Genomic DNA, 16,754 nt, shown 5'->3' with positions numbered 1-16,754 from the left:
GAGGGGGAGTGGAGTGAGGGGTGGAATGGAGTGAGGAGGTGGAGAGGAGTGAGGAGCTGGAGAGGTGGAGAGGAGTGAGTGAGTGGAGGAGAGTGGGGAAGGACTCCGAAGGAGAAAGGAGGGAGGAGGGTTCCTTACTGGGGAATTAGTTATTTCTTATTACTTAGTAAAAGTACAGCAACTGAAAACTGAAGTTAAGGATTGAACCATGATTGAATTATATTTTTTTCATAAAGAGTTTATTGTATATGTTGACTAATTATGCATTATGGATTACAATATTTATTAAATAATAACGTTTGGTTTTAAGCAATTTTTAATTTGCAGATCAAAGTGTATTCGATGCTTTCAAGTTTTAAAATGAACGACAGAAGTAAATCAGTCAAGGCAGGTTCTCCCCCTTTCCCCCTCTCAAGTAAAGGTAGAAGTGTCACTCTCCACCCGCTCCCTTCTTCTCCCCCCCCCCCCCCTACCCTCCCCCTCTCCCCTGTTCAATGTCCGTGATGGGGAGATGGAAAGGTTTGAGGTCTTAAAGTCACATTTTACATTCCGTGGAATTACACATTACAAATTGTATTTCCCATGTGCATGGACATGTATTCACATATTATGTGAAGTAAATAAGTGTGTACATTTTATCATTTCTGGATCTGACGAGTTGCCAGTAACCATTTTGTAAAACTCTACATGGAGCATCTAACTCAATATGTCCAAATGTCATACACGTCTATGCTATTGGGTTGGCCACGGGTGTCCCACGATTCTATATAATAAAGCAAGCCAGTCTTTATTAAATCAGCCCCACTATGACATCAGGTCAGTCATTTGGATTTGTCGGTTGCTGTTGTTATTAAAAAGAATTCACTCGGATTACAAACGTTTCTGATGTTTTTTCACCGCACGCTCAATTCTCTATGTAAATGTGTACCATGTAGCGCCACCCGGTGGTGATGGCAAAGGATATTACAATGCCCCCCCCCCTTTTTTTTTTTTTTTTTTTTTTAAATCTGGGCAACACTGAGGTTAAAGCTGTCTTTGGAAGGTGTAAAATTTTCTGGGGGGAAACAGGATGACTAATTGGTCTGACAGTAAAGCCACTTTTAGGCTGCACTGGTGAATTCTAAATACCACTGTCAAATTGACTATTCAAAGTGACAAATGATTTAACCAATTTGTCTGCAGTTTTCTTCCTATGGAAATCTAAGGCACTTGAAAGATCTTGTACATATGATACAGAGAGAACAAGAACATATCTATATATATACAGTCGTGGCCAAAAATATTGGCATCCTTGCACTTTTTTCAAATAACTCACAATGTTCTCTAAAAATAAGTTAAAATTGATGAAAGTATTTGGTCTCCACAAATCTTTATTTCACTGTTAATATTACAGAACCTTTGTTTTTGATTCAGAACTTAATATATCCTTTTAAATCAGAAAATAAAAAGAAATGGCATTGACAAAATTATTGACACCCTAGACTTAATATTTGGTATCACGGCCTTTGGACAAAATAACTCCAATCAAGCACTTCCTATAGCCATGAATGAGCTTCCTACATCTCTAATGGCAGTTTGGCCCAATATTCTTGTGCAAACTGCTCCAGTTCTCCCAGATTTGAAGGGTGTCTTCTCCCAACTGCTGTTTTCAGATCTCCCCACAGATGTTCAATGGGATTTAGATCTGGACTCATTGCAGGCCACTTCAGAACAGTCCAGCGTTTTGTCTTGAACCATTCCTGGGTGCTTTTTGAAGTGTGTTTGGGGTTTATTGTCCTGCTGTAAGACCCACGACCTTCGACGGAGACCCAGCTTTCTGACACTGGGTTGAACATTGCGCTCCAAAATGCCTTGGTAATCTCCTGATTTCATGATGCCGTGCACATATTCAAAGTATCTAGATGCAGCACAGCAACCCCAAAACATCACTGAACCTCGTCCATATTTGACTGTAGAGAAGGTGTGTTTTTCTTTGAAGGCTTCCTTTTGTTTTCTGTAAACATAGAGATAATGTGCTTTACTAAAAGCTCTAATTTGGTCTCATCTGTCCACGGGACATTCTCCCAGAAGGATTTGGTTTGTTCAGGTGTGTTTCCGAAAACTCCAATTGGGCTTTCTCGGCAATGGGGTTCTCCTGGGTCTCCCACCATAGAACCCCCTTACATTGAGTTGGCGACAGATGGTGCGAGTTGAAACTGTCGTACCTTGTGTCTGAAGGCCACCTTGAATCTATTTGGGAGTTGATTGAGGTGCTCTCTCCACCATTGGAACAATCCTTCGCTGCAATCTTCGATCAAGTTTTCTCTTGCGGCCACGTCCAGGGAGGTTGGCTACAGTGCCATGGGCCTTAAACTTCCTGATAACATTGCGTACGGTGGACACAGGAACATCAAGGTCTTTGGAGATGGATATGTAGCCTTGAGATTGTCCATGCTTGGCTACAATGTTGTGTCTGATCTCCTCAGACAATTCTCAGGTTTTCTTTATTATCTCCATGCTCATTTTGGTACACACAGTGACACATAACAGCAAAATGACTCCTTTTCTCTATTCAAACAGGTTTAATGAGTGATTTTTTATTTTGCAGGCAGCTACAACTCACCACAGGTGAGTTTAATTCGAAAGTAAAGGAGAATCACCTGCTTGAAATCTAATTATTTCTAACAACTTCTAAAATGTGCCAATAATATTGTTCGGGACATTTTAGGATTTCTGTGTGGAATGATTTCTGTGTGGAATTTCGGTCCCCAAAAAGGGGACCGAAAAACAACAACAACCACAGTTCCCGAAAAAGGCCAACCCCCGCTTGCGGGGAAAAATGGCCTCTAAAGGTGGTGTGTGGAATGAGCTAAAATTTAGTACTTCTTTCAGCTTTTTTTTGTTTCGTTCCACTGCAAACCAAATAAATACAAATGTCGACACCAAAATATTTTTTAATTTCAAAAATTTTCTATAAGAAATGGTGCATTATTTTTAAAAAAGTGCAAATGTGCCAATATTTTTGGCCACGTCTGTATATTTGATGGTGAAAAGACGATTTTTATTGTACTTCTTTTCAGAGTGTTTGCCTGTGACCTTTTAGTAGAATTGAACACGTCGATTATGCCTTGAGGAATAAATTCCTGAAAAAAACATGATTGTTCCGTGCGTACTGCAACGGAAGTATATTTTTAGATCAGAAACCTTTTGAAAACAAAAACTATTTTTCAACTGCACCTCGTTGAGTGAGTTAATCATTCAGAAGTGAAGCCTTTTTTTCCATACATTGTTGAGGCTCATGGTAGAGCTTGCACTGGTACACTGAACGGATCAGGATACAACCGGATAAAAGGAACAGCAGCGAGAGAGACAGAGAGAGAGAGAGGGGGGGTGGTAATACCAACAGTGGAGCCGAAGACTGAGGCAGAGGGAGGCAGACAAACAATGGGTGTGGGGAGGAATGGTGGGGAGAAGAAGTTTATGGGTGGAAAAGAAGGATACAAAAGGGAACTTTCAGGAGAGAAAACTGGAAATTTGGGAGGAGGAGGGATTGGGGTGGGTGAGGAGGCTGGAGGAGGTAGGTTAACGAGGGTAGAAAATAGAATGGTTTTGGGTTGGGGACGATCTAAGATGGTGGTGAACAGCTGTCTTGAAGACCTGAAGAGAAGTGAGCAGTCATCCTGGATTTAGGTAGTTTCACCAGAATGGGGTTAATGGCTGACTGTGTGTGCCCTGCAGAAACCTGGGGGAATGGTGGGGGGGGGGTGGGGGGAGGGGCAGGGAGAAGAACAAAGCATGGAAAGAGCAGAGTGTGCAAGAACAGAAGGGGGGAGATAGAAGACAGAGAGACCACCGACCTGTCTACAATGGCGTCATGATAGGCCCATAGACTCAGCTTCATCGCGGAACATTCCAATAATCTCCAATAAATGGCGTTGCCAGCTTGGGCCTAAGCGATCCTATAGATTATCTTGTAAAGGTGTTTAAGATTTTATGGTCATGTGATGCCGATAGAAAAATCAATTCTTGATATATTTCTATATACTTGAATAAGCAATAATGTTGCAGAGTTCTCACGCAATTTTGATGCAATTTTGATGCAATTTTGTGAAGTTGATCATGACATCTTAACGTTTACAAACACATACATTGCTGGTGTCACGTTGACGACAAAATGTTGAAGCTGTGCATGATGCCATTTATGGAACGATCTGACATTAAATGGCGGTGTATTTGGCAATTTTAATCACTAACGATAGTTCTTTTTCTGATCGGACCGCCATTGCGTATAAGGTAAACATGTACCACATGTCATTGTCCACATCATCGCTTTGAGTACCTCTATTAATTATGGACTATGGGAACATACCTTTTAGACATGTAGACCTTTCAAGCCCTTCCACCTTTTAGACCACATTAGACCCCTTTAGAACATTTTGATCATTTACACCCTTTGGACCTTTTAAGACCCGTTAAATCATTTAAATATTTAAACTCTAGAGACCCCTAAGACCTTTGAGACCCTTTATAAACCTAAGACCATTTAAGACCCCCTAAGGCCTTTCAGACCCACTGGAGCCCGAAGACCCTTTTGGACCTTAAGGCCCTGTTGACTTTATAGACCCCATTAGAACCCTTAGACCCCTAAGACCCTACAGACTCTGCAGCAACACTTGAGGGTCACCAGCCGTAATCAAAAGTTCGCTTCTCCCACCCTCCCTCCCCCCTCCCCCATTGGTAAACAGCCCCTGTACCAAACTATGAGGACACAACATAGAACTACTTAATTAATTTTCTCAGTATTTTTTTTCAGGTTATGTTCATCTTGGTTGGTAGCATAGTGAATAGTTCCACATGGCATATAAAAAGTACCACACGGCAAATAGAAAGGTCCCACGTCGCAAAGCGAAAAGTTCCACATGGCAAAGATAAAAGTCCCATGTGGCAAAGTGAAAATTCCCACGTAGCAAAGTGAAAATCCGACATGGCAAATAGAAAAGTCCCACGTGGCAAAGTGAAAAGTCCCACGTGGCAAAGCGAAAAGCCCCACGTGGCAAAGATAAAACTCCCACATGGCAAAGCGAAAAGTTCCACATGGCAAAGATATAAGTCCCACGTGGCAAAGTGAAAATTTCCATGTAGCAAAGTGAAAATTCCCATGAAGCAAAGTGAAAAGTCCGACGTGGCAAAGTGAAAAGTCCCACATGGCAAAGATAAAAGTCCTATGTGGCAATGCAAAAAGTCCCATGTGTCAAAGCAAAAAGTCCCACGTGGCAAAGTGAAAAGTCCCACGTGGCAAAGTGAAAAGTCCCACGTGGCAAAGTGAAAAGTCCCACGTGGCAAAGATAAAACTCCCACATGGCAAAGCAAAAAGTTCCACATGGCAAAGATAAAAGTCGCATGTGGCAAAGCGAAAAGTCCCACGTGGCAAAGTGAAAAGTCCCACGTAGCAAAGCAAAAAGTCCCACGTAGCAAAGTGAAAAGTTCCACGTGGCAAAGCTCCATATAGCAAAGTGAAAAGTCCCACGTGGCAAAGTTCCACATAGCAAAGTGAAAAGTCCCACGTGGCAAAGTTCCACATAGCAAAGTGAAAAGTCCCATATAGCAAAGCAAAAAGTCCCATGTAGCAAAGCAAAAAGTCCCACGGAGCAAAGCATAAAGTCCCACGTTGCAAAGCAAAAAGTCCCACGTAGCAAAGCATAAAGTCCCACGTTGCAAAGCAAAAAGTCCCACGTAGCAAAGTGAAAAGTCCCACGTGGCAAAGTGAAAAGTCCCACGTGGCAAAGTGAAAAGTCCCACGTGGCAAAGATAAAACTCCCACATGGCAAAGCAAAAAGTTCCACATGGCAAAGATAAAAGTCGCATGTGGCAAAGCGAAAAGTCCCACGTGGCAAAGTGAAAAGTCCCACGTGGCAAAGATAAAACTCCCACATGGCAAAGCAAAAAGTTCCACATGGCAAAGATAAAAGTCGCATGTGGCAAAGCGAAAAGTCCCACGTGGCAAAGTGAAAAGTCCCACATGGCAAAGATAAAAATCCCATGTGGCAAAGGGAAAACTCCCACATAGCAAAGTGAAAAGTTCTACATGGCAAAGATAAAAGTCCCATGTGGCAAAGATAAAACTCCCACATGGCAAAGCAAAAAGTTCCACATGGCAAAGATAAAAGTCCGACGTAGCAAAGCAAAAAGTCCCACGTAGCAAAGCAAAAAGTCCCACGTAGCAAAGTGAAAAGTTCCACGTGGCAAAGCTCCATATAGCAAAGTGAAAAGTCCCACGTGGCAAAGTTCCACATAGCAAAGTGAAAAGTCCCATATAGCAAAGCAAAAAGTCCCATGTGGCAAAGCAAAAAGTCCCACGGAGCAAAGCATAAAGTCCCACGTTGCAAAGCAAAAAGTCCCACGTAGCAAAGTGAAAAGTTCCACATGGCAAATGAAAAGTCCCACATGGCTAAGATAAAAGTCTCATGTGGCAAAGTGAAAACTCCCACATAGCAAAGTGAAAAGTTATACATGGCAAAGATAAAAGTCCCATGTGGCAAAGTGAAAATTCCCACGTAGCAAAGTGAAAATCCGACATGGCAAATAGAAAAGTCCCACGTGGAAAAGTGAAAAGTCCCATGTGGCAAAGCGAAAAGTCCCACGTGGCAAAGATAAAACTCCCACATGGCAAAGCGAAAAGTTCCACATGGCAAAGATATAAGTCCCACGTGGCAAAGTGAAAATTCCCATGCAGCAAAGTGAAAATTCCCATGAAGCAAAGTGAAAAGTCCGACGTGGCAAAGTGAAAAGTCCCACATGGCAAAGATAAAAGTCCTATGTGGCAAAGCAAAAAGTCCCATGTGTCAAAGCAAAAAGTCCCACGTGGCAAAGTGAAAAGTCCCACGTGGCAAAGTGAAAAGTCCCACGTGGCAAAGTGAAAAGTCCCACGTGGCAAAGATAAAACTCCCACATGGCAAAGCAAAAAGTTCCACATGGCAAAGATAAAAGTCGCATGTGGCAAAGCGAAAAGTCCCACGTGGCAAAGTGAAAAGTCCCACATGGCAAAGATTAAAATCCCATGTGGCAAAGGGAAAACTCCCACATAGCAAAGTGAAAAGTTCCACATGGCAAAGATAAAAGTCCCATGTGGCAAAGCGAAAAGTCCCACGTGGCAAAGTGAAAAGTCCCACATGGCAAAGATAAAAATCCCATGTTGCAAAGATAAAACTCCCACATGGCAAAGCAAAAAGTTCCACATGGCAAAGATAAAAGTCCGACGTAGCAAAGCAAAAAGTCCCACGTAGCAAAGTGAAAAGTTCCACGTGGCAAAGCTCCATATAGCAAAGTGAAAAGTCCCACGTGGCAAAGTTCCACATATGAAAGTGAAAAGTCCCACATAGCAAAGCAAACAGTTCCAGGTGGCAAAGTAAAAAGTTCCACTTGGCGAAGTTCCACATAGCAATGTAAAAAGTTCCACGTGGCAAAGTTCCACATAGCAAAGTGAAAAGTTCCACGTGGCAAAGTTCCACATCGCAAAGTGAAAAGTTCCACGTGGCAATGTGAAAAGTTCCACGTGGCAAAGTTCCACGTAGCAAAGTGAAAAGTTCCACGTGGCAAAGTTCCACGTAGCAAAGTGAAAAGTTCCACATAGCAAAGTGAAAAGTTCCACGTGGCAAAGTTCCACGTAGCAAAGTGAAAAGTTCCACATAGCAAAGTGAAAAGTTCCACGTGGCAAAGTTCCACGTAGCAAAGTGAAAAGTTCCACATAGCAAAGTGAAAAGTTCCACGTGGCAAAGTTCCACGTAGCAAAGTGAAAAGTTCCACATAGCAAAGTGAAAAGTTCCACGTGGCAAAGTTCCACGTAGCAAAGTGAAAAGTTCCACCTGGCAAAGTGAAAAGTCCCACGTAAGAAAGCAAATAGTCCCACGTGGCAAAGCGAAAAGTCCCCTGTGGCAAAACGAAAAGTCCCACGTGGCAAAGATGACAACAATTTCATCCCATTACAATCAAATCGGATATTTTTGTGATTTTATTATTACCAAACCTCAGGATTTTTTTCAAGATATCACATTGAATGTTACACCACTTATGTGTATGTATGTGTTATATATGTGCATAAAATATGGTCAAAATTCTTCAAAGGTCAAGGTCAATACCTCCAAAACAGGTAAAACACCTATATTAGGTGGCAATTCCAAAATATATCAACCAAATTTGTTTTGCACAACATTCCATCATGTAAGAAACTTGACACGTGAAATTTTCCAAATGAAAAAATTGCTGTTTCCATGGTAATTATTGTTTATTTGGATTCCACAAGTATGCTATATGCACGATGTACTGGTTTGGGGCGTTCTCACGCATTTTTGTGGAGCTAATCGGGTCATCTTAACCTTTACAAACACATACATAGCAGGTGTCACTTTGACGACAAAATGTTTAAGCTGTGTATGATACCAATAACTAAAATCCGATTTGAAATGGTATTTGCCAATTTTAATCACGAACGATAGTTCTTTTTCTGAGTGGGCCGCCATTGTCTATATCTATAAGGTAAACATGTACCACGTGTCACTGTTCACATCACTTTAAGTTGAATTCCCGTTTATACCAATTCACACTCCAAAAAAATTGCTCATTCCAGGTGAGGCATCTACTAACCAGTCGGAGACAGGTACTCTGACATATGGATTTAAAATACACAGTTTAAAATGTATTCCATTTTAAATTTTAGTCCCACCACATGTACTTTGATGAAATGTTCTGTAGCAATTATTATGATTATTGTGTTAAACATAAGAATAGGCAGATGTTTAGTGCGCAGTCTTTCGCAATTATTGCCTCCAAAGTTTGGAATTTCATTTCACTTTGACTGAGAAAGATACATTATTTATTCCCATATGAGCACATAGCTCGTGATGTTGCGATGCTGAGGTTCAAGTCCAACATAACATGTTGATCATTTTCATGATCTCCTATCCCACATGTATTATATGTACAAGCTCTTTCATGAGTCTTAGATTGCCATAGGAAGAAAAACAGAGAGAGATTGGTTAAATAATTAATTGGTGAATTTGATGAGTCAATTTAACAGTAGTTGTTATATTTGTTAACAATAATTACAAGGCTCTCACCACCGAATGACTATATATATATATGTGCAGCGTCTGTCCTGTGTTGTCCTGTGTTGTGTTGTCTTGTCACTGAACTACTTTCTCAAACTTTTGTGAAATCGTACCAAACTTCTGGTATGCACATATCTCTCCCGTCGGTATCTTCTAAGGGTATTGTTTTTGAAAAAATTTCCAATTTTTTTTTTTGAATTTTTTTGGGAATTTTTTTTTCAACTTCAATTGTTTATAAAATGTGATATCACGTATATTACAAATACATTTGTGCAAAATAATTGTTTGAATAATGATTGGTTTAAACCATGACAAAACGGCAACACGGATACAGTCATTTATCTATACGGTATATCTACACATCTGGGCAGTGTCTGTGTTGTCACTTAACGACTCCCTCAAACTTTTGTTTCCGTGGTTGTGAAGTGTTTTTAATAACATTCTGGTGGTTTTGAATCACGTGGTGGTGAGGTATTTTGAATTATGTGGTGGTGAGGTGTTTTTAAATGACGTGGTGGTGAGGTGTTTTAATATCACATGGTGGTGAGGTGTTTTTAAATCACATGGTGGTGAGGTGTTTTGAATTACGTGGTGGTGAGGTATTTATAATTACGTGGTGGTGAGGTGTTTTGAATTAGTTGGTGATGAGGTGTTTTGAATTACGTGGTGGTGAGGTGTTTTGAATTACTTGGTGGTGAGGTGTTTTTAAATGACGTGGTGGTGAGGTGTTTTTAATTTCGTGGCTGTGAGGTGTTTTTATTACGTGTTTTATGGCCGTGAGGTGTTTTATTACGTGTTTTATGGCTGTGAGGTGTTTTCAATTTCGGGGCTGTGAGGTGTTTTTATGAACTGTTTTATGGCTGTGAGGTGTTTTATTACGTGTTTTATGGCTGTGAGGTGTTTTCAATTTCGTGGTGGTGAGGTGTTTTTAATTTCGTGGTGGTGAGGTGTTTTTATTACGTGTTTTATGGCTGTGAGGTGTTTTAAATTACTTGGTGGTGAGGTGTTTTTGAATTACTTGGTGGTGAGGTGTTTTAAATTACTTGGTGGTGAGGTGTTTTGAATTACTTGGTGGTGAGGTGTTTTAAATTACTTGGTGGTGAGGTGTTTTAAATTACTTGGTGGTGAGGTGTTTTAAATTACTTGGTGGTGAGGTGTTTTTATTACGTGTTTTATGGCTGTGAGGTGTTTTAAATTACTTGGTGGTGAGGTGTTTTAAATTACTTGGTGGTGAGGTGTTTTTATTACATGTTTTATGGCTGTGAGGTGTTTTGAATAACTTGGTGGTGAGGTGTTTTAAATTACTTGGTGGTGAGGTGTTTTTATTACATGTTTTATGGCTGTGAGGTGTTTTAAATTACTTGGTGGTGAGGTGTTTTAAATTACTTGGTGGTGAGGTGTTTTAAATTACTTGGTGGTGAGGTGTTTTAAATTACTTGGTGGTGAGGTGTTTTTTTACGTGTTTTATGGCTGTGAGGTGTTTTGAATTACTTGGTGGTGAGGTGTTTTGAATTACTTGGTGGTGAGGTGTTTTGAATTACTTGGTGGTGAGGTGTAATCGTCCCAAACTTCCAGTCTGCACCTACCCCTCCCCTATGTATGTGTGGAGGGGTTCTTTCTTGAAAAAAAAACATTCAACCTAAATCTTCAACCTAAATTGCCGATAAAAATGTAATATCACAAACACAACAAATACATTTGTGCAAAATAATTGTTTGTATTATGATTGGTGTAAATCATGACAACACAGCAACTCAGGTACAGTCATTATCCTCAGCTAAAATAAGCCCGTTCCTCAGTAACGACGCTTGGTGAGGCGAGCGCAGCGAGACAAGCCAAGCTAGTATATATATATATATATATATATATATATATATATATATATATATATATATATATATATATATATATATATATATATATATATATATATATATATATATATATGTATATATATATATATATATATAATATATATATATATACACGCACACACATACATATATACTATATATACTGTATATATATATACACACACATATACATATATACACACCCACATACATATATACACACATACATACGTATATACTATATATATATATATATATATATATATATATATATAGTTATTCTTCTATTTACGTACATCCGGGATGCATTCCTGGAAAGCAGGGTGTAAATATTGTAAAGGCGTAAAACAAATGTGGTTTTTCCCATTAATTTAAATGTAAATATTGTCGCGCGAATGCCCTCGGTTAATACCGTGGGCTCGTGGATGGCCAAACGAACTTAACTGGAGGCGTTTATTCAATGATGGACTTTGACTATACAAGCACGGGAGGAAGAAGAAAGAGGAAGAAGCGGCAAGCTCTTACCTGTAGCGATCTCACCGGCAGCTCCGATCCTGTAGGGAATGAACTCAAACAAATACGGGGGTAAAATGTACAAAAATAATCGATTTATTATGCGGAATCTGAGAACAATGAAACGTGCCAACAAATAACTATGGTTCCTAAACCCGGGATCCCGCACACCTCACTTCAACAACAGCACAGGGGAAGGAATTAAATAAAAGAATCGTCGTGTTGTGTTCTGTGGTGCGTCTTATCTGTCTGGGTGTGTGATGTCGGTCAGGCTCCATCCGTCTCCGATGTTGGCGCGAAGCAGGCCTCTGTCTGCCTCATTCACGCTTTGCTAGGCCCCGAGCCACCCGCTCGCCCTGGTCTCGTCTGCTCAGTGGTACGCCTCGCACCAAGCACCAAGAGCACCAAGACCAAAAGCACCAAGACAAGACCAAGCCCAAGCTCCAAGAGCCCGCGAATAACCCAGGGAAGACCCAGAAAGCCCGCGTGCGAGTCGTTTTGTCACCCGTGGAGTGACGTCAGCTCTCTTCCTCTACCAACTAGTCTCTCACTTCTTCGTGGTCTTTCCTGCCTTCTGACGTCACCGGCCCTTGCCCTCTAATCAGCGACCTGCTTTTACATAGTGGTTTTGCGCCTTCCACACTGATTGGCCGAATGTTCGCGCCTTCCGCACTGATTGGCCGAGGTGTCAACGGTCAGTGGCCAATAAGTGTGGCGCTTCCTTCCACCTTCGTTTCAGCAATCAGTGGCCAGCTTTTTACCCCAACCAATCACACATTCTCCTGGGTGTGGCTATTGCTTGTTGGTCCTTCCAAAGTCATTGTGGTGGCGGGGAATTAATTAATGTGTGCACTAATGGATCTATCTAATGTATATGAGTGCATTGCCATAAGGGACACTGGGTTGCTCACAGAGGGAACGACACACAAGGGAATTTTACCCATAATCCCTGTATTAATTAGCATTCCCTGCCCCCTCGTGGCGGGGACGAAGATACAAGCTTAATCCGACATTCGGGCTACACACAGAACTTATTACAGGTAGATTCCCTATCACGACAGTCGAGCACCTACCTATTCAGATCTAGATATTCCTCTACTAACCGACATAACAATATTAAAGGTGTTAAATGGCGTTAAAAGGCATTAAACCGAATATTGCAGGCATACATTGAAAAGTGTTCCCTATTTCCTGCATGGCATTAAACCGAAAAAGCGTAAAGTTAATGGGTGAAAATAGAGAACTGCCGGTGTAGATATATATATATATATATATATATATGTGTGTGTGTGTGTGTGTGTATATATACTGTTACAGATAAACGGGAGGGTGTTCAGGGGGTTTGAAAGATCCGCGGCTCCTGACACCGCTTTTGGGCGTCACCTCTGGATAACTCCGAGAGGACGGCGTGTTGACGAGACCCCGGATGCCCTTTGCAACTCTTAACTCTGGCTGGATCCTCCCACCCAAAGTCGTTTTACCGTATCGGTGAGCTAAGTGAGGCAAATAGGGACCGTCCAGGGTATTACGTAACAGACCCGAGTCAGTCAGCCGAGTGAAACCTATGTCACGTCACGTAACTGTACTTGAGATCAAACTTAGATAACAAATTTGAGCTGACCAATCCCCTTAGCAGTTTTATGTCACCATCAAAACAGACAGAATAAGTCAAGACCGTTTCTTAAAGAAATGGCTTTTATTGCCCATAACAAGAAACAAAGGGCAAGTATTTACAGGCAGATAAGACAAGGAAATTGCATATATGTACAATAATTACAGCACTCTTACATTCCCCTCATCCATACGTGAACATTTCCATCCTGGATCGTTATCTGCAATGACTTAACACTTTACAGTACATTTGCCGGAATAATTCATCCAATAAGAAAGGGAGAGATTGCTGATTGGCAAAGAATGATGGAATGGATGATTGGCGATCAAGATGAACTGGTAAACAAATAAATAGATGGGGTAACACTGTGACGTTGCTCATGGCACTTGTGGACATGTGCCTCCCGACAGGGCTCCGAGGGTGTCCTGCTCAGTTACAGTGCTGTGTGCTTGTGGTGCATAGAAAATGCATCTCCTGATGGCGTCGGAAGTTCCCTGTGCAGGTAAAGTGCTGTGTGCTTGCGGCACGGAGCGACTGTGTATCCTGACGGGACTTCTGAGCTTCGTAGATGGGACAGATTGTGCAGTGACGGAGCTATCAGACGTGGGGATGTGAAAGCAAAGGTGTGCGAGGATGGGAGGAGAAGATATAACTATAAGGAAGAGCGTGAAAGGATGGACTCGAAAGACGCAAGAAAGACTGAATCCCAAAGACGAACCGTGCACAGTACGCGACCGGAAAAACGCCAATGATATTGAAAGTAAATAATCATGCCTTCGTGGCTGAGGAAAATATTCGGCAGATGGTCCGCAAAAAGGAATGTGAAATGAATAAAAACTAGTACGCCACTTGGGAGAGAGCATACCTCCGCCAGGCTGAACAGTTTATGTTTTGTAATCCCACTGATAGACCGGATCTGGATTCTGGCCTGAACCAAAATCTAACTGGCGTGTTTTTGTCACTTAGCCAACCTGTCCACCAAGTTTAGTCATAATTCGTCCATAACTCTTTTTAATCTTCAATCAACATGAAATTCAATTTTTAAATCGGCAATCTTCAAGTCATGCCACAGATTTTCCATTGGATTTAGGTCGAGGCTCTGACTGAGACACTCAAGGACATTTATCTTTTTGTTCCTTAGCCACTCCAGTCGAGCTTTGGCTGTGTGCTTTGGTTCGTCGTCATGCTGAAAGGTAAACTTTCGTTCCAATTTCAGGTTTCTTGCAGAGGACGGAGGCGCTCCTAGGGTGAAAATTTGGTGTTATTCGGAGCAACGGTTACTGAGAAAACGATTTTTTTTAAAGCAGACATGCACGCACGTATGCACCTACCTGATCGCTTAACTCCACTTCTTGCTTTGCGAGCGCAGGGTAATAATCAGAATCATTACAATAATAACACAGGTGGAGGCCAATTAACTTGGTGTGTGATTTTGAAGGTGATTCGTTACACCTGAGCTAATTTACAATTGCTATTAAAAGGGGGGTGGACACTTATCCAACAAAGATATGCTAGTTTTGGATTTTTAATAAATTTTCTGAAATTTGTAGAAACTGTTTTTCACTTGGAAGTTGTGGGTTACGATGTGTAAATAAATGTGGGAAAAGCCTGATTTAATGCAGTTTAATTCCAGGTATAAAGCAACAAAAGGTGAAAAATTTGAAAGCGGGTGTAGACTTTCTTTCAGCACTGTAAGTTTAATATGTATTTAATACATAAGTTGCCCATAAATAGCGATTTTACTGCTACTATAAAATCAATTTTTAAGTCGGAATAGCTGATATATGTAAAGCAAAAACAGGGCACATACCGTACATTTACACAGACACAACTGTCGGAACTGATAATGATGGATGCACATCACTGGCTTTGCACATGTTCTGATAATTTACTTATTTAATGGCATCAGCGGATACAACTTGCAAGTACTACCAACTTCCAAACTATTAAAACATAATGCAAAGATGAATACAATTCACTAACGAGGTACCTGGCCATGTGGCGCACGGGTGGGAGGCCAAATGCAAACAGACAATGCGAAACGGTTAATGGCAAACCATGAATCAATAAATTCCACATTCCTGTGACACCTTCAGTCGAACGTCAGGCATAGACAGCCGGTTCGTGAAGGACTTGGCATTTGGCAAAACACTTCCTGCAGCTGAATGTTTCTACATATATGCGGTCAATGGCAAAACTACAAATGGTGAATCCGCGAATATCACAAGTCATTACATTACAAACCAAAATTATTATTTTTTAATTAAAAAATTAAAATTTTAAAAATTATTTAAAATATACTTATTAAAAATTATTATTATTATTATTAAAAATTATTATTTATTTTAGAATTAATAATTTACCATTTTTTTGCTGAATTTGTCACAGGTGAAACCCTTACGTCATTTCCTCATTCTCCTTTAAACTCAATCTGTCTATATTTTCATTCCTAACAGCATCATTCCAATCACAAATTAATACGATACCATTAATATAACAAAATACAATGTTACAAACCCTACTGAGTTAAACGAATGTGGACTTCATTCTGACATGATAAGCAATACAGACGAATCTGCCAGCGAGAAAAGGCGGATACGAAACACTTCGTACAGATTGAAAATCCAAATCATAATTGTATTGAGGAATTTATGAAACCTCCCACCAAACTTAGAATGGATAAAAGCGACGTCGTTCGGGTGGAAATGCGAATTCACAATTGTATTGCGACACATATAAATTATCAAACCAGCGAATGTTTCTGTGTGTGCATTGGGAGCAGTTTCGTATGGATTGAAACTCAACGTTATCAAATTGTATTGAGAAATTTATGAAACTTCCCACGTAACTTAGGTCACCCGCTGGGACCACAAAAGATTCCACAGAAGGTTTGGGCGTGGCGAGCCCCAAAACTGAGGGAGAAATTTTGGGACGGACAGACGGACAGACAGACACTCCTGTTTTATAATATAGAATCCTATCAGATAAATATATGTAACTCTTTGGAAGAAGAAAGGCACATGCACAAATAAACACAAACACACAAGAAGAAGAAGAAGAAGAACAACAACAACAGTTTGTAGAATCATAAACCATTTAACCTGCAAGCTCAGAACGTTTAATAGTATCATCATGGTATTTTTGGGCCTAATGGAATCGCTCAGATGTAGTGCAACATCGCTAGGCCTGAAGATTCCCAGTCACGTGGTTACATCAGAGAGCTTATCATCCTTTCAGAGTGAATGTTAAGTTGTCTGTCCCCAATGTTAGCATTTTCTTTGTTATTTTAAACATAATCTAGTGGCTTTCATAAAGAGTCGGCCACTTTCAGATAATCAACTACATATAATCGCTTGGCAAATGTTTCTGTTAGGTCCCATAAAACCAACCTAGAGAAAGTGAATTGTTGCAGAAGAAGTGTTGAAGGTTTTATGTGGTAATATGTGGATAATGGGTTATACAAGAACATTGAAGAGTAGAACGAGCAGGTACTGGAGAATTCCAAAATGTAACTACACAACTCAAACTATGACTGTACGAGCAGTTCACAAAAGAAATAAAGTTCAATGGGATTTCCACCACCTGTATGGAAAGGTGCATTCTAAACCCAAAAGCACAAAATCTGGAAAGTACAAGAGCAAAAAAAGTAGAGAAAAAAAAAAGTAGTTGAAAAAATTAGAGACAAGAAAATGG

The 16,754-nt window shown here is 40.5% G+C and overlaps 1 protein-coding gene and 1 long non-coding RNA gene across 2 annotated transcripts in view; one reads left to right on the top strand and one right to left on the bottom strand.

The window, feature by feature from the left end:
* The window catches only part of LOC144893344 (uncharacterized), a 65,122-nt gene that overhangs the window by 18,686 nt on the left and 29,682 nt on the right, over positions 1–16,754 (top strand). The window contains exon 2 of the long non-coding RNA XR_013624416.1: positions 13,472–13,563. This is a non-coding gene — a long non-coding RNA (uncharacterized LOC144893344). The remainder of the gene's footprint in view (positions 1–13,471; positions 13,564–16,754) is intronic.
* The window catches only part of LOC137432986 (bifunctional 3'-phosphoadenosine 5'-phosphosulfate synthase 2), a 69,307-nt gene that overhangs the window by 49,253 nt on the left and 3,300 nt on the right, over positions 1–16,754 (bottom strand). The gene's annotated exons all lie outside the window — the stretch shown is intronic.

Source organism: Myxine glutinosa, chromosome 8 (genome assembly GCF_964187855.1).
Source record: "Myxine glutinosa chromosome 8, kmMyxGlut1.1, whole genome shotgun sequence".
NCBI classification, from domain to species: Eukaryota; Metazoa; Chordata; class Myxini; order Myxiniformes; family Myxinidae; genus Myxine; species Myxine glutinosa.
Note: the sequence above shows the minus strand (reverse complement) of the source record. Positions and strands in the feature narration are given on the sequence as shown.